Source organism: Coenobita brevimanus, chromosome 6 (genome assembly GCF_032717465.1).
Source record: "Coenobita brevimanus isolate Jiangsu-jjx chromosome 6, ASM3271746v2, whole genome shotgun sequence".
Classification (NCBI taxonomy): domain Eukaryota; kingdom Metazoa; phylum Arthropoda; class Malacostraca; order Decapoda; family Coenobitidae; genus Coenobita; species Coenobita brevimanus.
Window position 1 is genome coordinate 31911283 of NC_136959.1, and position 24997 is coordinate 31936279.

Below are 24997 nucleotides of genomic sequence, written 5' to 3' on the forward strand. Positions count from 1 at the left end.
CCGGCAACTGGCCGTGGCCTGAGTAGGAGAGTCAGCGGGCCTCTGGTCACTTCCTGAGTGGCAGTGAACCGTCTTCTTCTGCAGGAGGGAGGAGCGGCAGTAGGCCATCTCAGGGGCAGAGCCTTCGGAGCGGCAATTGGCCATCTGGCAAAGGTGGGAGCGGCAGTAGGCCGTCTCCTTCTGCGGGAGAGGGGAGCAGCAGTAGGCCGTCCCGGGGTCAGTGCCTCTAGAGCGGCAGTAGGCTGTCCCGGGGGCAGTGCCTCTAGAGCAGCAGTAGGCTGTCTCCTTCAGCAGGGGAGAGGAGCTGCAGTAGGCCGTCTCTGGGGCAGTGCCTTCAAAGCGACAGTAGGCCGTCTCCTTCGGCAGGAGGGAGGCGTGGCAATCAGCCATCTCAGGGGCAGTGCCTTCAGAGCGGCAGTAGGCCGTCTCCGGGGCAGCGCCTTCAGAGTGGCAGTAGGCCATCTCCGGGGCAGCGCCTTCAGAGTGCCAGAAGGCCATCTCCTTCAGCAGGAGGGGGGAGCGGCAGTAGGCCGTCTCTGGGGCAGCGCCTTTAGAGCAGCAGTAGGCCGTCTCTGGGGCAGCGCCTTCAGAGCAGCAGTAGGCCGTCTCCTTTGGCAGGGGAGAAGAGCAGCGGTAGGCCATCTCCAGCAGAAGAGAAGAGCGGCAGTAGGCCATCTCTAGGGAAGCACCTTCAGTGTGACGCTGGGCTGACTGACGAAGGCGGGAGCAGCAATTGGCCTCTCCAGAGGGGTGCTGTCAGGAGCTGAAATGTCAGCTCCACCCCGGGCTGACTTGGCGACCCCACTCCTCGAAGGTCATGTCTTTTTTCTGCTGGGATGGTGGTGGGGCGGCTGGGTGTTATAGGGGCGCACAGCCCGGGCTGACTTGTGTCGTTGTTGGCTGGACGTTCAGTGTTCAGCTCCAGCTACTCCATGGGGTCCGTGTGGGGGTGTCGGTGGTTTCTCGGGGGTACTAAACTCTAAGGGTGTCGGTGGTTTCTCGTGGGCACTAAACTCTAACTCACGCATTTCAGTTAAATTCCATTTGCCAAGTTTTAGACCTTTTGGACAATGTATCAAGGTTTTTTTGTAAGTTATGGCAATTGTCAGTCGAATTAATGATACACCCTATTTTTGTATCGCCGGCAAATTTGCTGATGCTGCTATTGACTCCTAAGCCTAGATCATTTATATGTATAATAAATAATAAGGGACCGAGTGCTGAACCCTGTGGTACACCGCTAGTTACTAATCCCCAATCTGACTTAGTTCCATTTATTAATACTCTCTGCTTTCGTCCTTTCAGCCAGGATTCTATCCATTTTAAGATATCACCATCTATACCGTGTGCTCAAACCTTTCTCACTAACCTTTCGTGTGGAACCTGTCAAAAGCTTTACTGAAGTCCAGTTAAATAACATTGTAAGCTTTATCGCTATCTGCTGCCTCATAGACCTCCGAGTAGAATGACAACAAGTTTGTGAGGCAGGATCGTCCTTGCCTGAATCCGTGCTGACTTTCATTCATAAGATTAAATCTTTCTAAGTGTTCTCTAATCTTATTTGCTAAAATTGACTCTAACATTTTTCCTACTATTGACGTTAGACTTATCGGACGATCATTTGATGCAGCTGATTTATCACCCTTTATAAAGATGGGCACTACGTTTGCGGTCTTCCACGCCTCTGGATCTTCTCCTGAACTTAAACAGTCATTAAATAATGTTAAAAGTGGCTGACATAATTCTTCTTTGGTTTCTTTTGTAATATTTGCATATATATTGTCCGGACCTGGCGATTTTTGAGGTTGTAACTTATAGCTCCATTAATTTACAGTACTCTGTTTTTACAACAGGTGTTGGAACGTAATTTAGGCGGTATATCATTACACATTTACTAGATTTAGTTTTCATTACTTATTTTGCTGGTGGCAACTTTACCTCCGTTTGGGGCATCATTTATACCTACATTCACAACAAAACATGTTTCTCTAGTGAATGGTATACTTTCGATATCTTTGGCGATTATGTATGTCTGATTCCCAGGTACAGTCTTCACTAATTTTTTCTTCCCTTTGTTATTTGAGGCAAAAGCAGAGCCTTGATCTCTCAGGAGAAAGTCACTCACCACCAGTGTGGTTCTTTCCTTTGCACTGAATTTTATATCCTGGTGAAGTTTGCTTTAACCTGCCCTGTCCCGACCTATTTTCCACCACTGACTCCCCCCAGTCCTGACCAATTTTGGAAAAAAAAATTTTGGCTCAAACCTCCGCTTCTGGTGAGAAACATCGAAAATTCATAGAGAAATCGCTCACCTGAGGTTTAAAATACTCGATACAGGTAGCAGTACTTCTTACCTTACTGGGTTTTCTATCAGGCTGGCTCCAAAGAAAACGAGTTCTATGGAAGGATAACTATTCCACACCACTCATAAACGGTATTTATTTTTTTATTTGGTACGAATTTATATGTAGTACGAGAGTATATTGGTTTTCAAACAGTAATATAGGCAATATAAGCATTGTTTCACTCACTAACACATCAACATACCTGACCTTTTTTGGCGACATTACCTGATCATCATTTCTGACTGTTTCTTCCATGAATCCCACGTAAACTTTGTCCTCCACATTGTCATCGATTGAAGAATCACTCTGGCCCTGAATGTCTTTATTGACCAGGTCACTGGTAACAGGTGAATTGCTGAGACAATGGCATGTGGGGGGGGGAGGTTATGCGGGGTAAGGCATTGTCCCTGCCTGGCATCTTGTAGAGGAAGGTGTCCCGTGTATACGTACCAAAAATCACCCGCGAAAATTGAAAATTGTGCAAATTATGAACCTTGCAATTGCGCGACATACTGGTACGTCAATGGGTCTAGCTGTGACAGAATGTTGCGATGTACCCATACGTCAATAGGACACCTCGGGTTAACATATTTACCAGCGTTTTCCTTAACATGCTTTAACCCCTTAACCGCGGGGCGTCACTTTCGTGATGCTTGGGAGCAAGGGATCATACCGCAGGGCATCACTTTTGTGATTCTGTGTTATTTTCAATTCGCTCGGGCTTTCAAGTGGTGGCTTGTATCATCTATCAGTACTGCCAATGTCCAACACTAGTCATCACTCTTAATCTCATCTGTACTCCCATCCATTGTTGACAATTTAGCCATTTCTCCCCGTTCTTGACTCCCCTCCCTGCTTACCCTCCATTACCCTCTCCTCTTGCCTGCCCGGCCGTGCTACACTAAGTAAATCTTCCCTGGAATTTTCCACTGATTTCATCCATTGAAATAAGCCCTATGCCCTATTCTTATACCAAATAATATATACAAAAAAGAAATAAAGTAAGTGATAGCGCCATACACCTGGAATTGGCTAATTATCACCTGACAACACCTCCCGTGGAATTGTTCGCTAATTTTCGCTGTTTATTTCCTCTTGAAATATGTCATATAATCTATTCTTGTAATAAAAATATATATAAGAAAGGAAGGGAGAAGCCTAAGTGATATTTACATTCACCTGGAACTACCTAATTATTGCAGGCCACCACACTGTATTCTGCGCTAAGTAAATCTTCTCTGGAATTTTCCACTGATTTCATCCATTGAAATAAGCCCTATGCCCTATTCTTATACCAAATAATATATACAAAAAAGAAATAAGGTAAGTGATATTGCCATACACCTGGAATTGGCTAATTATCACCTGACAACACCTCACGTGCACTCGTTCGCTAATTTTTGCTGGTTATTTCCCCTTGAAATATGCCGTATAATCTATTCTTATAATAAAAATATATATAAGAAGGGAAGGGAGAAGCCTAAGTGATATTTACATTCACCTGGAACTACCTAATTTATTATGTATTGTCTAGATTTCCTGCCAATCATTTCATAGCTATATATTAGCAGCTGTCACAAGGCTGACGTTGGCAGTATTGCACTCCCCCTAGGCAGGCCACCAGTATCAGTTTACTGTCGTCTTTCAAGGTGAAAGTACTTCAGATATGCGCCTGTCAAATTCCGCCGCTTTTTAGCCTCATGCAAAGGGCCCTGTGACCTCTACCCCCTACTAAACCTCGTGTGGAAAGAAGTAAAGGGCTGACTGCTGTGGAACGTGAAATGATAGAGAGTGACTACGATCTTTCTGGTGAGTAAAACAGTGCAAGTGAAAATGTAAATAATGTGTAAATATTGTGTAAACAGCAAGTGAAAGCAATGAATAAGTGAACAGTGGAAAATAGTTTTATAAGTTACTGCAAGTGACAGTGCCTAACACAGTGTAAATAAAATAGAAATGTAAATAATGTAAATGAAATAGAGAATGAAAATAGAAATGTAAATGAGTAGTATTATAAGAATACGAGTATATACACTAGGAGTAATGTAAGTGAAAGTTTCACTCTAGCATGCATGAATACTATGAGTTATGAAAGTGAAGGTGAAAGTGACATTCACTCTCAATGCTAGTATACAGGACAAGAAAGCGAATGCTACATATTTTACTGAAAGAGAAATTGAATGCCAACAGTGACAATAAACTACTCTTACTGAAGGAAACTTACGATAAAGACTGTATAGATATATATAAGTGTTATATAGTAATAGAAATATAAAGTGTGAGGAGTTTTATGAATAATAAATGACAGAACATCAGCGGTGAATGATCGCAAGTGGGAAGATCATACGCGCTCGTAATTTTCATTGCTTTCACAGTGTGTGTGTTTTTTTTTTGGAGTATGGATTCCAAACTATTTGAGAATCATAGAATAGTGTTTCTAGTGATAATATCAGGCTGTGGTAATCATATTACGAGTTGTCGGGAAGTGTAAAGTGGAGACTTCCTTACTCAACTTCAGAGGTCTCCACAAGTTCTACGGAACTCGAAGAAGGCTCAACAAACATTCCAGGAAAAAGCTGAAGGTATGTGCCATAAGCATATATAATTTTCATATTCTAGGACTAATAACTGATTTTTGGCAAATATTTTTAGAGAGTCTGTCGGAGTGCGAATATGCCCGCAGGACACGCAAGTCAAAGCAAAACAAGCCCGCGGTTTAGGGGTTAATACAGTCTGACTGTTTGTACTTCTTCGTCATAGGAATTCTGGGCATTATCTCATGCGTTTATTTAGATTTCCGTTTATTCTGAACTATCGGATATAGCTGGTCTGCTGGGGCCATCCTCACTGGATTTTCTTTTGGAATAATTGGTTCAGCTTTAAGGTCTTCTTTCTCCTGTTCAAAGCCTCAAGGACCTGCTGATGACTCTTTATTACATTTTCTACAGATTGAATATTTTAACTGGCCAGGCACATGAAGCACTTGGCATCTGACCTACCGAATTTTTAAAAACCAATAACCCAGTTTATTTCGACAAAAGGAGCGAGAAACTCTTCTGGGCGCATGTCGAAGCTTTAATAAGTAATTGTAGGGACAAAAAATAACTAAGTAAACCATGAAAGCGAGAGAAAGGTGTGGGGGTTAGAATTAAAGGTATTTCTTATAATAATATGTAAAACGGTATGACCTTCTCTTTTCGTTTTGTACAGTGAGAGTTGATCTTGGCTGAGGTGAGTGGGTTGGAGAATGAGTGTGTATTACGACCCAGGGAGAGGTGTTGACACAATACAGGTAAAAAGAAAATAAATAAAAGAGAGAGAGAAAGAGGAGAGGTGTTGACACAATACAGGTAAAAGAAAAATGAGAGAGAGAGAGAGAGAGACAGACAGACAGAGAGACAGACAGCCATAGAGACAGACGGGCAGACTAAAATACCCGCCGCCGCCAGACCACCCACCCCGCCACCCCCCACCCCACCACCAAGCCACCACCACACCACCACCCCAGGAGGACACCACGGCGGGGTTATTGACCTGGAACAAGAGGGTCACCAGGACACTCTTGTCCTGAGTCCCTCTTCCCCGCAATTGTCCCAACACCAAGTATGCGGGAAGAGACAACGACCCTGCGAGCGGGGCAGCCTTCACCAGGTTCGGGGTAGGACTGATCCAGAGTCAGTCCCAGGCAACACCGCGGTACGGCCACCGTATGTGCCAGGGAAGGAGTGGTCACTGTACGCCCTTCAGTTGTTTGCCCCCTGTGACACCGCCATCATGGCCACCGTACGTGAGGGGGAAGGAGCGGCCACCGTATGCTTCGGTCACAGCCACCTCTGGGGATGGCCTCGGGGCATTAGTTATTGAATGCGGAGGGAGCGGCCACCGTACGCCCCTCATCCACTACCTCCTCCTACTACGGGAGTAACATCGCATCCACAGCCACCGTATGTGACGGGGAAGGAGTGGCCACCGTACGCCCTTCAGTTACTTCCTGAAGGGCAGGCAGGCCCACGGCTATGGCCACTGTACGTACCAGGGTAGACAGACCCGTGGCTATGGCCTCAGTTCGTACCGGAGAGGGTGCGGCCTCCGTGCACCCCTCTCCTGCCTTTTCCTCCTGCGGGAGTAACACCGCTTTCACGGCCACCGTACGTGATGGGAAAGGAGCGGCCACCGTACACCCTTCAGTTACTTCCCAAAGGGCAGGCAGGCCCACGGCTACAGGCATTGTATGTGCCAGGGTAGACAGACCCATGGCTACAGCCTCTGCACATACTGGAGAGGGCGTGGCCTCCGTGCACCCCTCTCCTGCCTTTTCCTCCTTCGGGAGCAGCACCGCCAGCACGGTCACTGTACATGCGGGGGAAGGAGCGGCCACCGTACGCCCTTCAGTTACGAGCCCATGAAACCGCATTCACGGCCACCGTACATGATGGGGAAGGAGCGGCCACCGTATGCCCTTCATTCGTGATTCCGAAGGCCCTCCCAAAGCAGGAGGTCCCTTGCGCGGCCGACCCTTTTCCTCTCGGCTGCGTGGGACGCCCTTTGTCTCCCTACAGGAGTGGTTCCCCGGAGGTGCTGCCAGAGTGGTAGCGTGGCCCAATCCAAGCCCTACCACCTACACCTGGGAGGTCCCTGCCCCTGATGGACACCTGACGGAGGCGGCGCCGCAGTTCACCCCTGACAGTGCTTCCCCCTGTGGGGGGCCACAGCCCCCGGACCCCCAGGCCTGACCAGCAGCCCCCAGGCCCGGGCAACCCAGGCTTTCTCTCTCCATGGAGCCAGAGGCGACAGACCCACCACTGCAGCTGTTCGGCTCTAGTCCCAAGGACAACCACTCAGGTCGAGGCCCTCAGACCAGAGGGCCTCCCTGCACCCCACCGACGAGGCTCCAGTACGAGGGCCTCCTCCCAGGTCGAGGCCCCCAGACAGGAGGACCTCGCTGTACACCACCGACGACTACGACCCGGGCAGTGATGCCCCTGTGGGCAGTGCGTTGCCCCTTGCGGGAGGGCTCCCCATAGGGCCTCTCCCTCATGCCCGGGATACCGCTGCAGATTATGCCAAGGAAATATGGGTATATAGTGACTTCAACAACTCTTGTGTCGTGAACAGTCGAGATGGGAATGTATAGTGACAAGTGACGCAGCGAAGGGCCAAATGATATAAGTGACTAAGTTACCAATAGTATACTGAGACCTGATACCTGCCAGAATAGAAAATACCAACAACTATATACAAGAGAACTTATAGAAATCGTGGGTCAAGATCAGAGGTGCATGGGAAAAATCAAAGACCTGTGAATGAGTGCTACTGCGACTAAGTGACTTTCTCGAGTGTCACGACCTACACCCTACACACTTTCAGTAATATTCATTCCCCTAACCCTTGGCCCTGTCCTCCCCTAGTGTATTGGACTTAATATATAAAATACCATTTCTGCCTATAAACAGTATACGGGTATCGCGATATTAGAACCCATTATCCATGTATAAATGAAGGGTACTATGTCATAAGTGTAACTGTGAACATTTGTATTAAAGGCTAACTCTGTGTCCCTGTCCAAAGCATATCCAGTATCTCTGTTTTATCTTGTAACGGTGTAGGAATTGAGACAATAGATGTGTTCAGGTGTACTGCCTGGTTTTTGTCCTGTTCCTTTGTGAGTGCTTTACTTCCAGTCCGGAAAGAGGACCCCGCTCAGTCGCTGGTGTTCTTTGAACGAGAGGTCGGACTAAAAACACCCAGCATAACACTGGTGGCCAGCAGTGGTTCTGGATCCAATTAAAGCACAGAGGAACAATAAATCTAAAGGTGAATGTAGGGAAGAGTAAAGTGATGGTCTTTGAGAGAGGTGAAGTTAGTGAATGTACAGCGAGGTTGGATGGTGAGGAATTGGAAAATGTGAGTACGTTTAAGTACTTGGGTAGTGTGATGAGTAAGGATGGAGGTTTGGAGGGTGAAGTGCTTGAAAGGGTACAGCAGGGAAGAAAGGTTACTGGTTCTTTGAAAGCAGTGATAAGAAACAGGGAAGTGAGCATGGAAGTGAAAAAGTTACTACATGACAGTATTGTGATACCAACTCTAACGTACGGAAGTGAAGCTTGGACATTGTTGGAAGGACACAAGTCAAGAGTGAGAGCAGTGGAAATGAGTTATTTAAGAGGAGCCTGTGGAGTCACGTGGAGAGACAGGCTGACGAATGAGGATATAAAGAAGCGTTGTGGTGTGGATGTGGATGTGATAGGAAGCGTTATGAGGAACACACTGAGGTGGTTTGGCCATGTGGAGAGGATGGAGGGTGAAAGACTGACGAAGAGAGTGTATGTGAGTGAGGTGGAGGGGGGAAGAGGGAGGGGGAGGCCGAGGATGAGATGGAGGGATGGGGTGGAGAGGTATATGAGAGAGGGGGGTGTGAGTTTGGAGCAGGGCAGTGAAATGGCGGGGGACAGGGCGACTTGGAGGCGATTTGTTTGTGGCCACCCCAAACGGGATTGAGGCGTCTGGCAATAGATAGATAGATAGATAGATAGGAACAATAAAGGAAAATTGCACAATGGCAGCCAAACCTCACATCCAATTGCCAAAAATTCAACCCGGAACAATATGACATTGACATATACTTGGATATGGTCAAACCCCTCCTAGAGATCGGGTTCGACTCTGAGAGAGAAAAGATAGCCGTCACACTACCCAACCTGGGCAAACTAATCGCCACTGTTGCAACAAAATTCGTCCCAGAATTAACATGGGATCAATTCGCCCACATTGTGAAGCAGCCTGTCATGCCTTCCATGGGCAGAGTTGTCGCTCTCTCTGAACTCAACGCTCTCGCCTACGACGGTAACTTAGATGACACTTTCATCCAGTCACGGCGCCTTGTCAGTGCCGCTTATCCTGACACAACCACAAACACTCGGGATCTACACACTTTCAAAGCCCTGCTGAGAATTCTCCCTAGCACAGTCATGGAGCACTTCACCATCTATGACCCCTCGGGGAACATGGATCAGGACCAACAACTCGTCCGACGCCTCCTCGCCGCCCATTCCATGCCACAACCTATCCACGTGGTGAGCAAATTCCCTACAACCAAGACCCCACCACCAAAAATAAAGCCACCGCCCCACCAACCCACCACGGAGCCGTCTTCTACTATTCCCAGGTCCCATCCACAGAAAAAACGCCCCAACCCCAGGGACCAGGGCAACCTCATCTCAATTAATCCCTGAGAATTATGGCCTGCAGTCACACCTGCCCCCTGCACAACATTAGAGAACAGCTCAAAGCAAACAGACGGAGAGCCCTCATGCAGAGGTGCAGAGAGGTAACCTCCCTGGAGGACGACGCCCAAGAAGACGACGCCCCGCCCCTACTCTACCCAGGACCAGAAAACGAGGAACACGACGAACACATCAACGCTCAGCAGATGGATTTTTAGGTCCGCCCCCGCACCTCCCCATGGTGGCGGGGGCCACTTCACATAAGTACAGACCCACAGTCTACGACAAAATTCACCTGAATGGGGTCAAGGCTAGACTACTGGTGGACACAGGAGCTGCCAGGTCATGCCTGTACTCTCACTTCTACTCCCACCACACTTCCGCTTTCGGCCCCCTTCTCCCCACCTCAGCCAACCTCGTACACGTGGGGGATGGCCCCCTGCCCGTCTGTGGGGAAACCCCGGCCCTTCGGACTGACACCCACCAACAAGTATCCACCAATCACCCTTTCATCATATTCGACTCCATATGCTGTCAGTATGATGGATACCTAGGGCTGGACCTCTTGCAAAAACTTCGCACCAAGATTGACTGTCATCAACACTGCCTCCACTTCAGTCCAGCCCCCCCCCCCCACCAATCATCAATTAAAAAAAAAACACAACACCACTACCCACATACCCCTCACCCCCCCCGACACTCACCTCCCCCAACACCTCTGTACATGCAACCCCACCCCAACCTCACCCAGCACCTCACTTCCCCATTCTCCATCCTCTTCCTCCTCCCCACCTTTACCTGCCCCTCTCCACCTTTCCCCACCACTATCGCCTACACTGTCACCATCCCGCCCCACCACGAAGCTTGGGTGGAACTAAACAGACCCTCCGGTACCTCCGTCATTTTCGCCCCCTCCTTACCTGCCAGACCCCTCTCATCCTGTCTAGTATCCCCCACCTTCCTCCCCCCCCCGTGCCCGAGCAATCTGTTTCGCTAACCTCGCCGCAACACCACTGACCCTACCAAGAGGACTCATCATTGGCGACACAGATGAAGCCGAACCATGCCACACACCGCCATCTAACCACCCCACCCTTCCTGACCTACCTCTGCACCTGTCCCCTTCCCAAATCAACAGCCTCCGACAATTACTCCTGGACTTTTAGGACCTCTTCTCATCTGGCCCGACAGACCTCAGCCACACCACCTATCTCAGTCACGAGATACACACGACCGGACCACCCATTCGCCAACCATCACTCCGCAAAAACCCTAAGCAGCGTGCAGAAGAAGACCGGCAGGTCCAGGACATGCTCGATGCCGGTGTCATCTCCAACTCCACCAGCCCGTGGTCCTCCCCCGTCATACTCATGAGAAAAAAGATGGAACTATGCGATTCTGCGTTGATTACCGCAGAGTAAACGATGTCACCATCAAAGACGCCACACCCCTACCCAGAATTGATGACTCTCTCGACTCCCTACATAGCTCCACATGATTCTCCACCCTAGACCTGCAATCGGGATACTGGCAGGTCCCCGTTCACCCAGATGACAAACAAAAGACCACCTTCCCAACCTCAAATGGTAAACACTATGAGTTTAACATCCTCCCCTTCGGACTCTGCAACACCCCAGCCATATTCTTCCGTCTCATGGAATCCGTCTTGAGCGACCTGACCTGGGAAATCTGCCTGGCCTATCTAGATGATGTCATAGTCTTCAGTCACACCTGGGTCGACCACCTCCACCGCCTCAAACAGGTGTTCCTATGCATACGCCAGGCTGGCCTTAAACTCAAACCAACAAAATGCATCCTAGCCGAGCGATCTGTCTCCTTCTTAGGACACATGATCGGAGCCGAGGGCATCTCACCTGACCCCGACAAACTACGTGTGATTGCTGACATCCCTCTACCACGAGACGTCCACGAAACCAGGGCCTTCCTAGGCCTAACTTCATATTACAGACGTTTTGTTAGGGGGTTTGCTGACATCACCAAACCACTCCCTGATCTTACAAAAAAGGGTGAACCATTTGTATGGACAGAGCCTAGAAAGACCGCATACAACACCCTCAAATCCAAGCAAATTTCAGCCCACATCGTTGCTTTCCCAGACTACAACCTCCCCGTTTGTCTGTACACCGATGTTTCCCTCGTAGCCATAGGGGCTGTCCTCGCTCAAGTACAACACGGCCGCGAACACATCATCGCCTGTGCCAGCTGCACTCTAAATCAAGCTGAATGGAATTACGCGGCCACCAAACGCGAGTGCCTCGGTATCATCTGGGCTCTAGAATACTTCCATTCATATATCTCTGGCACCCACGTAGTCATCATCACGGACCACCAATCACTGCAATGGCTACGCCAATCCAATACCAACACTGCCCAACTCATCCGATGGCGGGAATCATTCGAAGAATTCGACTTGAAATATCATACCAACCAGGCAAGTTGCACACTAACGCCGATGCCCTTTCCCGCCTACCCATCAATGCCATCTGCCCAAAACCAGACCTAATTCAAATGTGGAGAAATAAACAACGCCCTACCTGGATCCCACCGCGCACATTCGCCAAGCTCCACCTCCACGGTGATCACCTGTTCGATTCAAATGGCCACATCGTCCTTGACCCTGCCATGGCACATGACCCTATGCTACACCTGCACGCCAAAAACGGCATCCACCTCGGCACCAAAAAACTTTTACAAGTTTTCACCGACATGTATTGGACAGCTAACCCATCCACCATTGCTAAAAACATCATCCAAACATGCCACGCCTGTGCCTTAGGGAAAGACATCACTCTCACACCCGGGCCTTCAAGCAAACTAACTGCACAAAAACCATGGCAGCTGCTTTCTCTCAACGTCATCGCCCCCCTCACATCAAAAGCAGGACACAAATACATTATCACATTCATAGATGTTTACTCAAAGTTCATCATCGCTTGTCCCACCAAAGACCACAACGCCGTAGCAGTCGCCGACGCCATGATCCGCCACGTCTTCCCTTATTTTGGCATTCCCCAAGCCCTACACTTGGATAATGCCCCAGAATTCACAGGAAAGATATGGGAAGAACTTGCAAAAATATTTGGCTACCGCATCTCCCACTCATCCCCATACTGGCCACAGGGGAACAGCATATGCGAGAGAAGTCATCGGTCCCTCCTGAATCAAGTCAGGATGAGAATCTTGCAAATGGGGAATGACGATTGGCCCTCCCACATCAAAATTGTTCAATGGGGCCTCAACACCTGCCGACGAGATGATGGCATAACCCCCCATGAGCGAGTATTTGGGGAAACCCCACTCCTCCTACCCCTCTGCCACCACCTCTATCCTCCCACCCCAACAAGATCTTACACCCGACACTAACCCCTCCAACCCCTACAAACCAGGAGATTCCATTGTCGTGGCGTATCTACCCACCCCCACCAAGACCTCCCCCCGATTCCATGGTCCTTTCAAAATCATCAGAGTCCCTAACCCTTACCAAGTTATCATTGATCACCAGGGACAACCGTGCACGTATCGTAACTGCCACGTGCTCCCCTTCCACCCTGCTGACAATGACCACCCTCACACCCGCACACCCCACACCTCTCTCCATACACCTGTCCCCTCGGCGTCTTCTGAGAATTACCCTCCAGACTCCTACTCTTACTCCTTCTCACCCCCACCCTCCACCTCACCCACGAGCATGCCGCCTCCCACCACACCCACCCCCAACACACCACCCCTTCTCGCTGACACCGACCCCCAACCCCACACTCCCCCCCATGACCACCCCACCCCCGCACCACTATCTCCACCACCAGATCCTGCATCGTCGCCCCCGCCGCCCACAACCCAACCTCCTTCCCACCAGCTCAGCCAACCCCTCCTGACACTGCCACACCACCACCACCCATCATGGACCTCCCTCCCACCAGTCCACTCACCACCCCACCCACTACACCATTCTCCAGCTCACCACGTGCAACCACTCCACCAAGCGAATGCTCCGCCCATCCACCCACAACTCCCTTATCCCACGACCATTCTCATTACACACGACACACCACACCCCCACCCGCTACCCCACCCACCCCCGACCACTCTCCCTCACCATCACTTGGCCAACCACCTTCACCACCGAAACCCACCCTCACCACCACCACCACCAGATCGGGATGTCTTTCACGCCCACCCTCTAGATACACACCAACACCACCGCCTGTTGCCCACACGACCCACCATTCACCACCACAAACCACCCACACCCCAAACACCACCCCCATCACCCTCCCTCTCCACCAGGTAAAATGGAATCTCCCCAAATCCCAATTCCCCAAAGTACAACGCTCCTCCAACCAACCCGTCCCCCATAAAAGCCCCAAACTCCCCTCACTCACCAGCATCCAGCTCCTGCCTCCACACCAAGCACCACCACCCGAGATGAACATCAAGAGGATCCACTGGCAACCCCGCGACTGCCCACAGCTCAGGCTCATGGCAACACACCAGCTTCTCCGCATCCTAAGCCGGACCGACCGCCCATCCTCCCTCCGGCTCACTCTCAATCCCCACCGAGAGCCAAACCCCACCACCCTCCACTGGACCAACTTCCTAAGGCACCTCACCCCGGCCCACCAGACATCCACCACCACAACATATGACCTCCAGTCACGGGGCTGTGACTTCTTCACCACGGAGGGTGGTAAAATACCCGCCGCCGCCGTACCACCAACCCCGCCACCCCCCACCCCACACCACCAAGCCACCACCACACTGCCACTCCAGGAGGACACCACGGTGGGGTTATTGACTCGGAACAAGAGGGTCACTGGGTGACTCCTGTCCTGAGTCCCTCTTCCCCGCAACTGTCCCAACACCAAGTAAGCGGGAAGAGACAACGACCCTGCGAGCGGGGCAGCCTTCACCAGGTTTGGGGTGGGACTGATCCAGAGTCAGTCCCAGGCAACACCGCAGTATGGCCACCATACATGCCGGGGAAGGAGCGGTCACTGTACGCCCTTCAGTTGTTTGCCCCCTGTGACACTGCCATCACGGCCACCGTACGTGAGGGGGAAGGAGCGGCCACCGTATGCCCTTTGGTCACAGCCACCTCTGGGGATGGCCTCGGGGCGTTAGTTATTGAACACGCCCCGACTGGCAGAGACAGGAGTAGTGGAACCACGTTCAAGGCCACCGTACGTGATGGGGAGGGAGCGGCCACTGTACGCCCCTCATCCACTACCTCCTCCTACTATGGGAGTAACACCGCATTCACGGCCACCGTATGTGACGGGGAAGAATCGGCCACTGTACGCCCTTCAGTTACTTCCCAAAGGGCAGGCAGGCCCACGGCTATGGCCACTGTACGTACCAGGGTAGACAGACCCACGGCTTTGGCCTCTGTACGTACCGGAGAGGGCACGGCCTCCATGCACCCCTCTCCAGCCTTTTCCTCCTGCGGGAGTAACACTGCGTTCACGGCCACCGTATGTAACGGGGAAGGAGTGGCCACCGTATGCCCTTCAGCTGCGAGCCCTAGGAGTCACGAAACCGCATTCACGGCCACCGTACATGATGGGGAAAGGCTGACCACCGTATGCCTTTCATTCGTGATTCTGAAGGCCCTTCTGAAGGAGGAGGTCCCTTGCGCGGCCGACCCTTTTCCTCTCGGCTGCGTGGGATGCCCTTTGTCTCCCTACAGGAGTGGTTCCCTGGAGGTGCTGCCGGAGTGGTGGCGTGGCCCGATCCAAGCCCTACCACCTACACCTGGGAGGTCCCTGCCCCTGACAGACACCTGACAGAGGCAGCGCCACAGTTCACCCCTGACAGCGCTTCCTCCTACAGGCGACCGCAGCCCCCAGACTCCCAGGCCTGACCAGCAGCACCCAGGCCCGGGCAACCCAGGCTCTCTCTCTCCCGGAGCCAGAGGCGACAGACTCGCCTCCTGCAGCTGTTCGGCCGTAGTCCCAAGGGCCACCACTGAGGTCAAGGCCCCCAGACCGGAGGACCTCCCTGCACCCCACCGATGAGGCTCCAGTATGAGGGCCTCCTCCCAGGTCGAGGCCACCAGACAGGAGGGCCTCGCTGTACACCACCAACAACTACAACCCAGGCAGTGACGCCCCTGCGGGCAGTGAGTTGCCCCTTGCAGGAGGGCTCCCCATAGGGCCTCTCCCTCACACCCGGGACACCGCTGCAGAATATGCCCATGAAATATGGGTATATAGTGACTTCAACAACTCTTGTGTCATGAACATTCAAGACGGGAATGTATAGTGACAAGTGATGGAGTGAAGGCCCAAATGATATAAGTGACTAAGTTACCAATAGTATACTGAGACCCGATACCTGGTAGAATAGAAAATACCAACAACTATATACAGGAGAACTTATAGAAATCGTGGGTCAAGATCAGTGGTGCGCGGGAAAAATCAATGACCTGTTAATAAGTGCTACTGCGACTAAGTGACTTTCTCGAGTGTTGCGACCCGCACCCTACACACTTAAAGTAATATTCATTCCCCTAACCCTTAGCCCTGTCCTCCCCTAGTGTATCGGACTTAATATATAAAATACCAATTCTGCCTATAATCAGTATACGGGTATCGCGATATTAGAACCCATTATCCATGTATAAGTGAAGAGTACTATGTCTTGAGTGTAACTGTGAACATTTGTATTAAAGGCTAACTCTGTGTCCCTGTCCAAAGCATATCCAGTATCTCTCTGTTTTATCTTGTAACTGTGTAGGAATTGAGACAATAGATGTGTTCAGGTGTACTGCCTGGTTTTTATGTGCTGTTCCTTTGCGAGTGCTTTACTTCCGGTCTGGAAAGAGGACCCCGCTCAGTCGCTGGTGTTCTTAGGACGAGAGGTCGGACTAAAAACACCCAACATAACACAGACAGACAGAAAGACAGAGACAGAGAGAGATGTTAGGGGATTGGGGTGGGGGGAGTGAGGTCTGCCATTGGATAAATGTTCATTTCTCTATTTTGCACATGGCACAACTGAATCCAGAAAAAGATATAGTAAAACCAAAAATAAAATTGTAAAATAGATGAAGTACCTGACAGAGTAAAAATAGGCGGAAAAAAATAAACACCACATGAATAGTTCGGACTACTTGACATGAGTAACATATAGTTATACAGGTGTTAATAAACTTTATAACAATTTATAGATTTTCACAAAAAAATTCATGTACTCATATAAATGCTAATTGGAATATAGGAAAAAAAATCTGAGAGAGAGAGACAGAGAGAGTGACGAGTATTGTATTGGGTGTTTGTGGCCACTTTGAAACTCGTTAACTTAGTCTTTTCATCTTAACCACGCAGACCTTCGTCCTTTGGCAACATGTAGTCTGTATACTTTGAGGAGATCTGGGTATCTGCGGGCTGGATGATTATTGGCTTTGGGGAGGGTGAGGTGAAGCATTAGTGTCACCTCAAGTGTCTTCGTGAATTTAATACACTGCTGCATTCAATAATTTACTCCGTTCAGTTATTGTTTGTTGCATTCATGGATGCCATCTTGCCGGAAGAGACTTGGTTTGCCCACACATCTGTCCAAGTATCACTGATCATAATGTTCTTTTTATCACACATTTCTTTAATAGCTCTATTAATTTATACTACTCCATTTTTACAAAAGAGGTTGGAACGTAATTTAGGCAGTATACCATTTACAACACATTTACTAGATTTAATTTTCATTATATATATATATATATATATATATATATATATATATATATATATATATATATATATATATATATATATTTGAAATACCTGCCGCCGTCGGACCGGCCACCCCACCACCCCCCAAGCTACCATCAAGCCGCCGCCTCACCACCACCCCAGGACACCACGGAGGGCCGGGTCACTGAGAGGTCAACCCGGGGCAAGATGGACATCGGTGCCCCCCCTGTCCTGAGTCCCTCTATTCCTCAACCGCCCCGACAGAAACTACGCTGGCGGAAGACATGACCCTGCGGGCGGGACAGCACTCACCAGGTTCGGGGTGGGACTGATCCAGAGTCAGTCCCAAGCAACACCACGGTACGGCCTCAGTACGTACCAAGGAGGGTTCGGCCACTGTACGCCCCTCAGTTGTTTTCCCCCAGTAGCGCCGCCACATCGGCCACTGTCCGTGTTGGGGAAGGTTCGGCCACTGTACGCCCTTCAGCTACAGCCACCTCTGGACAAGGCCTCGGAGTGTCAGCTATTGAGCGCACTCCGACTGGCAGTGAGAGGAGGAGTGGAACCGTGATATCGGCCACTGTACATGTCAGGGAGTGTTCGGCCACTGTACGCCCCTCATCCACTACCTCCTCCTCCTATGGGAGTACTACCTCCGGAGTGTCAGCTATTGAGCACACTCTGGTTGGAAAAGGAAGCAGGAGTGGAACCGCGATATCGGCCACTGTACGTATCGGGGAGGGTTCGGCCACTGTATGCCCCTCATCCACTACCTCTTCCTCCTGCGGGAGTAACACTGCCACATCGGCCACTGTATGTGTGGGGGAATGATCGGCCACTGTACGTCCTTCTGTTACTTCCCATGGGGCAGGCAGACCCGCGGTATCGGCCACTGTACGTGAAAGGGTGTAGCCATTGTGCGCCCCTCATCTGCCTCTTCCTCCTTCGGGAGCAGCACCGCCACATCGGCCACTGCACGTGAGGGAAGGGTCGGCCATTGTACGCCCTTCAGCTGTAGAGCCTGGAGATCACGGAACCGCTACATCGGCCACTGTATGTGTGGGGGAAGGATCGGCCACTGTATGTCCTTCATCCGTGATCTCTGAGGTCCTCCCGGAGAAGAAGGTCCCTTGCGCGGCCGGCCTTTCACCTCTCGGCTGCATGGGACGCCTCTCTCTTACTCCCTCTAGGTGTGGTTCCCCAGAGGTACTACCGGAGTGGTGGCGCGGCCCTGTGTCGGCCCTGCCAGCTACACCTCGTCGGTCCCGGTCTCTGACGGACACCAGAAAGAAGAGGTGCCGCAGTCTGCCCCTGACGGCGCCCTTCCCTAAAGGTGACCACAGCACCAAGGCTCCCATACCAGGCCGGCAGGCCCCAGGGTCAGGCCACTTGGGCTCTACTCCCCCACGACTCTCTGCCCGGAAGAGGAGGTGACAGGCCCGCCTCCTGCAGCTGTTCGGTCCCAGTCCCAAGGACCACCCTTCAGGTCGAGGCCCCCAGTCCAGAGGACCTCCCTGCATCCCACCGACGAGGCTCCAACACGAGGGCCTCTCAGGTCGAGGCCCCCAAAGGGGAGAGCCTCCCTGCACCCCCTGACGAAGGAACCCCGGGCAGTGACACCTCTATGGGTAGTCCACTGTCTCCTGCAGGAGGGCTCCCCAGCAGAGCCCCCTCCCACGCCCGGGCGCCTCTTGTGTTAGGTCCAGGAAACAAGGGCCAACAGTGACGGAAGTGTATCTCTTGTGTCGGAGAAAACCACAGAGACGGGAGTGAACAGTGACAGTGATAGAGGCCAGAATTATATCAGTAACACACTGTGAAATAAATACCCAGGCAGAACAGAAAAGACCAGTGAACCCGGACATAGAACCTGAGCGCGAGGAAAAGCCAAAAGACTGTGAACAGTGTCTCCGCGACTAAATAACTTCCTCGAGTGTTGCGACTCGCGCTCTAACCAATTATAGTAATATTAACTCTCTCGACCCCAGGCCCTCTCCACCTATAGTGCATCAGGTCGAGACTATTAAATACTAATTTTGCTTATAGAAACAATACTAGTATATAGAACTCACAATTCACCATCGGGATACAATTACAGAACTCTACTCTCTGCCTGTGCTGTGTGTGCTACATATTATTGTGAAGCTAACTCTTTAAACCTGTCTCCATCATATCTTGTAACTCTTTGTTTGTATTGTAACAGTGTATTGAAATAAGCTAATAGATGTGTTAAGGTGTACTGCCTAGTTTTTATGCCCTGTTCCTTTGTGAGTGTTTATTTCCGGTCCAGAAAGAGGACCCCGCTCAGTTGCGAGCGTTTTTGGTCCCAGAGGTCGAGCTAATAACGCCCCGCATAATAATATATATATATATATATATATATATATATATATATATATATATATATATATATATATATATTCAGATTTCGCTGGTGGCAACTTTACCTTCGTTTTGGGCATCATTTATACCTACATTCACAACAAAACATGTTTCTCTGGTGAATGGTATAATTTCGATATCTTTGGCGATTATGTATGTTTGATTCCCAGGTACAGTCTTCACTAAATTTTTCTTCCCTTTGTTATTTGATGCAAATGCAAAGCCTTGATCTCTTAGGATAAAGTCAATCACCACCAGTGTGGTTTTTTCCTTTGCGCTGAATTTTATATCCTGGTGAAGTTTGTCTTCTTTAACATCTTTACCAGCGTTTTCCTTAACATGCTTTAATTCAGTCTGTTTGTACGTCTTCGTCATAGGAATTCTGGGCATTATCTCAGGCGTTTATTTAGATTTCCGTTTATTCCGAACTACCTGAAATAGCTGGTCTGCTGGGGCCATCCTCACTGGATTTTCTCTTGGAATGATTGGTTCAGCTTTAGGGTCTTCTTTCTCCTGCTTAAAACCTGAAGGACTTGCTGATGACTCTTTATTACATTTTCTATACACTGAATATATTAACTGGTCAGGTACATGAAGCACTTGGCATCTGACCTACTGAATTTTTAAAAACCAATAACCCAGTTTATTTCGACAAAAGGAGCGAGATACTTCTGGGGCGCATGTCGAAGCTTTAAAGAGTAATTGAAGGGACAAAAAATAACTTAGTAAATCATAAAAGTGAGAGAAAGGTGTGGGGGTTAGAATTAAAGGTATTTCTTATAGTATTAAGTAAAACGGCATGAACTTCTCTTTGCGTTTAGTACAGCGAGAGTTGATCTTGGCTGAGGTGAGAGGGTTGGAGAATGGGTGCGTATTACGACCCAGGGAGAGGTGTTGACACAATACAGGGAAAGAAAAAAAAAACTGTAAGAAAGAAAGAGGAGAGGTGTTGACAAAATACAAGTAGAAAAAAAAAAAAACAGAGAGAGAGAGAGAGAGAGAGAGATATGTTAGGGGATTGGGGTGGGGGGAGTGAGGTCTGCGCCGTTGGATAAATGTTCATTTCTCCATTTTGCACATGGCACAAATGAACCCAGAAAAAGATATTGTAAAACCGAAAAATAAGCTTGTAAAATATATAAATAGCTGCCATAGTAAAAAAAAAAAAAAAAAAAAAAAAATAGGCTGAAAAAAATAAACACCACATGAATAGTTCTGAGTACTTGACATGAGTAACATATAGTTATGCAGGGATTAATAAACTTTATAATAATTTATAGATTTTCACAAAATATTTCATGTACTAATACAAATGTTAATTGGAATGTAGGAAAAAAAAATCTGAGAGAGAGAGGGAGAGAGAGAGAGCGTGACGTGTACTGGGTGTTTGTGGCGTGAGGGTTGGCTACCACTCTATGAGGCCACTTTGAAACTCGTTAACTTAGTCTTTTCATCTTAACAGCGCAGACCTTCGTCCTTTGGCAACCTGTAGTCTGTATACTTTGAGGGGATCTGGGTATCTGCGGACTGGATGATTATTGGCTTTGGGGAGGGTGAAGTGAAGCATTAGTGTCACCTCAAGTGTCTTCGTGAATTTTGTACACTACTGCATTCAGTAATTTACTCCTTTCAGTTATTGTTTGTTGCATTCATGGATGCCATCTTGCCGGAAGAGACTTGGTTTGCCCACACATCTGTCCAAGTATCATTGAACATAATGTTCTTTCTTTCACACGTTTCTTTAATAGCTCCATTAATTTATACAACTCTATTTTTACAACAGGGGTTGGAACGTAATTTAGGCAGTATACCATTTACTACACATTTACTAGATTTAGTTTTCATTACTTTATTTATATATATATATATATATATATATATATATATATATATATATATATATATATATATATATATATATATAGAGTCAGATTTCCCTGGTGGCAACTTTACCTCCATTATGGGCATCATTTACACCTACAGTACATTCACAACAAAACATGTTTCTCTAGTGAATGGTGTACTTTCGATATCTTTGGCGATTATGCATGTCTGACTCCCAGGTACAGTCTTCACTAATTTTTTCTTCCCTTTGTTATTTGAGGCAAAAGCAAAGCCCTGACCTCTTAGGACTGAGTCGCCCACCACTATCATAGTCTGGTGCGTTCCTTTGCACTGAATTTTATATCCTGGTGAAGTTTGTCTGCTTTAACATATTTACCAGCGTTTTCCTTAACATGCTTTCATACAGTCGACTGTTTGTATTTCTTCCTTTACTCAAGAATGGAAAACCTGTTCGTCATAGGAATTCTGGGCATTATCTCAGGCGTTTATTTAGATTTCCGTTTATTCCGAACTAACTGAAATAGCTGGTCTGCTGGGGCCATCCTCACTGGATTTTCTCTTGGAATGATTGGTTCAGCTTTAGGGTCTTCTTTCTCCTGCTTAAAACCTGAAGGACTTGCTGATGACTCTTTATTACATTTTCTATGCACTGAATATTTAAACTGGTCAGGCATATGAAGCACTTGGCATCTGACCTACCGAATTTTTTAAAACCAATAACCCGGAGTTTATTTCGACAAAAGGGGCGAGAAACTTTTTTTTTTTTTTTTTTTTTTTGGGGGGGGGACCTGTCGAAGCTTTAATGAGTAATGGAAGGGACAAAAAATAACTAAGTAAATCATAAAAGTGTGAGAAAGATGTTGGGGTTAGAATTAAAGGTATTTCTTATAATATTATGTAAAACGGTATGAACTTCTCCTTGCATGTTGTACAGCGAGAGTTGATCTTGGCTGAGGTGAGAGGGCTGGAGAATGAGCGCATATTACGACCCAGGGAGAGGTGTTGACACAATACAGGTAAAAAAAAGTGAGAGAGAGAGAGAGAGAGAGAGAGAGAGAGAGAGAGAGAGAGAGAGAGAGAGAGAGGAGAAATGAAGTGGATCTAAAAAAAAAAAAAAAAATGTGAGAGGTGAATAACCCAGCACAAGATAATATATTGAAGGCAAGAGTTCATGTAATATGCGTTATATTTCCCAGTGTAAGTTTTAGGCCCCATTGGAAAAGATAAGGAAAGATGTGGAAAATATAAGATCAAGGTTTAATAGTAAAAGTTAATCCAGACAGGTGTCAGTGACAGGATGCTGGTAACTGAGAGAGAGAGAGAGAGAGAGAGAGAGAGAGAGAGAGAGAGAGAGAGAGATGGTATCACTATGAGACATAGCCTGAGCTAGAAAGGTAGGGGAGTAGACAAAAGAAATCAGATGAATGGTGTGAGCTGGGATGAAGGTCGATGGAACAACGAGGGAGAGTGTAGAGACGTTGGAGAAACTGAAGTGGGCTGTGAGGTAGGACAGCAGAATGATGACAGAAGTGTGAGAACAATTCTATTTGGCTGTACCTTGTCCTATTAAGTTCCATGCGCCATGGGTAATACTTTATGTCAATTCTTAAAATTACACGTACATGTTCACACCTGCAACATTTATACCCATACATTCACATCAGGTGTTCATCTTCGTCACCCAGTCTAAGAATACTTACGCCACTTGCCAACCATTCTTACACCCAGCTACACCTCCAGAAATTATTTGCACTATTCACTTTGTATTCACTTGCAATCTCACCAGGGCGAGATTGTCACACAGTACAACCTCACCTTACAACATATCACACCTCTCACGAGACAGTCACACTACACAGAATCACACAACAATCACGCCATATCGCACAACACAACACCACACAACACAACACACCACACCACAGCACAGTCACATGACACCGCACTGTACGAAAACTACACCATAGCCATACCAGCCAATAAGCACATCATTTTACACCACACCACACCATACTACGCCACACCACACCACTCCACACCACACCACACAACAGGCACACCAAAATTCACCACCTACATTACACTACACTAAACCACGGCACATCAACAGCCCTATCCCTGTTCTTCGTGTCTTTAGGTCTAAGTTAACTGAATCCATCCGGTCGTCCTTTTTTGTAGGAGGAACGTGACCAACCTACCAGTAAGGGGGCCCTTTTTCCAGGACGCTCTCAGTCCCTTTCATAGTACAGTATTACCTAATCCTCTCACTGTCAGCTAAGAGGCCGTAGAAACGAGGAACACTAGAGCGTGAGAAAAGAAGAGAGTATGAGAAACTCTGTTAATGGAAAAGTATGGGAGCTAGTGTGCATGCGAAAGTATATAAATATATAGATATATATGGAGAGAGAGAGAGAGAGAGAGAGAGAGAGAGAGAGAGAGATTAAGTGAGAAAAAGAGGAGAGGAAGACTAGTACCTAGAAGACTGTTTAGCATTTTCTATACCTTGACATCTTTCAATATTATTTTTGCATTCTAAAGACCATTTCAATAAGCTTAGTAGGGATTTTCTAACTGCAGGCAATAGATTTAGTTTTCGTCAACGGCGTTGCTACTTGGAGATTTTCCTCTGTTGAATGTATCGTCTAACAGCAACAAAATTATCACAGAATATGTCTATGAACGTAGATTTTTCTGGCCCTAAAACAAAGCCTCACTATTCCTTGGCAATACTTGCTGTAATCTTCAAAACTACTTTTCTTTCTTTCTTTCCTTCTTTTTTTTTTTTTTTTTTTGCGTATCATTGTCTCTCCTCTTGTCTCCATCCTCCTATTTGCCGTTTTATCTAAACTCACCTTGAAAATTTAAGTATTTATAGTAACATATTGTTGTGGTGGGTCAACTATCACTCTCATGCAATCCATCTCATCCCATTGAGCCTCTTTCAAAACGATTAATGTAACTGTCAAATCACTGTATGACATGAGCTTACGTTTGTATTTCAGCATATTTTGGACACCTATTTTAATTTCCTTTTATATCCCATCAGCTCTTCTCTTCTTTTTCTTATTTGGTTTAGTACACACACACACACACACACACACACACACACACACACACACACACACACACACACACACACACACACACACACACACACACACACACACACACACACACACACACACACACACACACACACACACACACACACACACACACACACACACACACACACACACACACACACACACACACACACACACACACACACACACACACACACACACACACACACACATACACACACACACACACACACACAAACCGTAGTAAAAAGAAAAAGCAGTCACAACATTAAAATCTGAAAAATATAATCCAAAGCAGAATAAATCATGTAACATAAGCCAAGAACGAGCTAATGTGTAAGTGAAGCGGTGTGACGTGGCGGCCTAACTAAAGTATCACAAATACATCATTATAATGTTCCCTA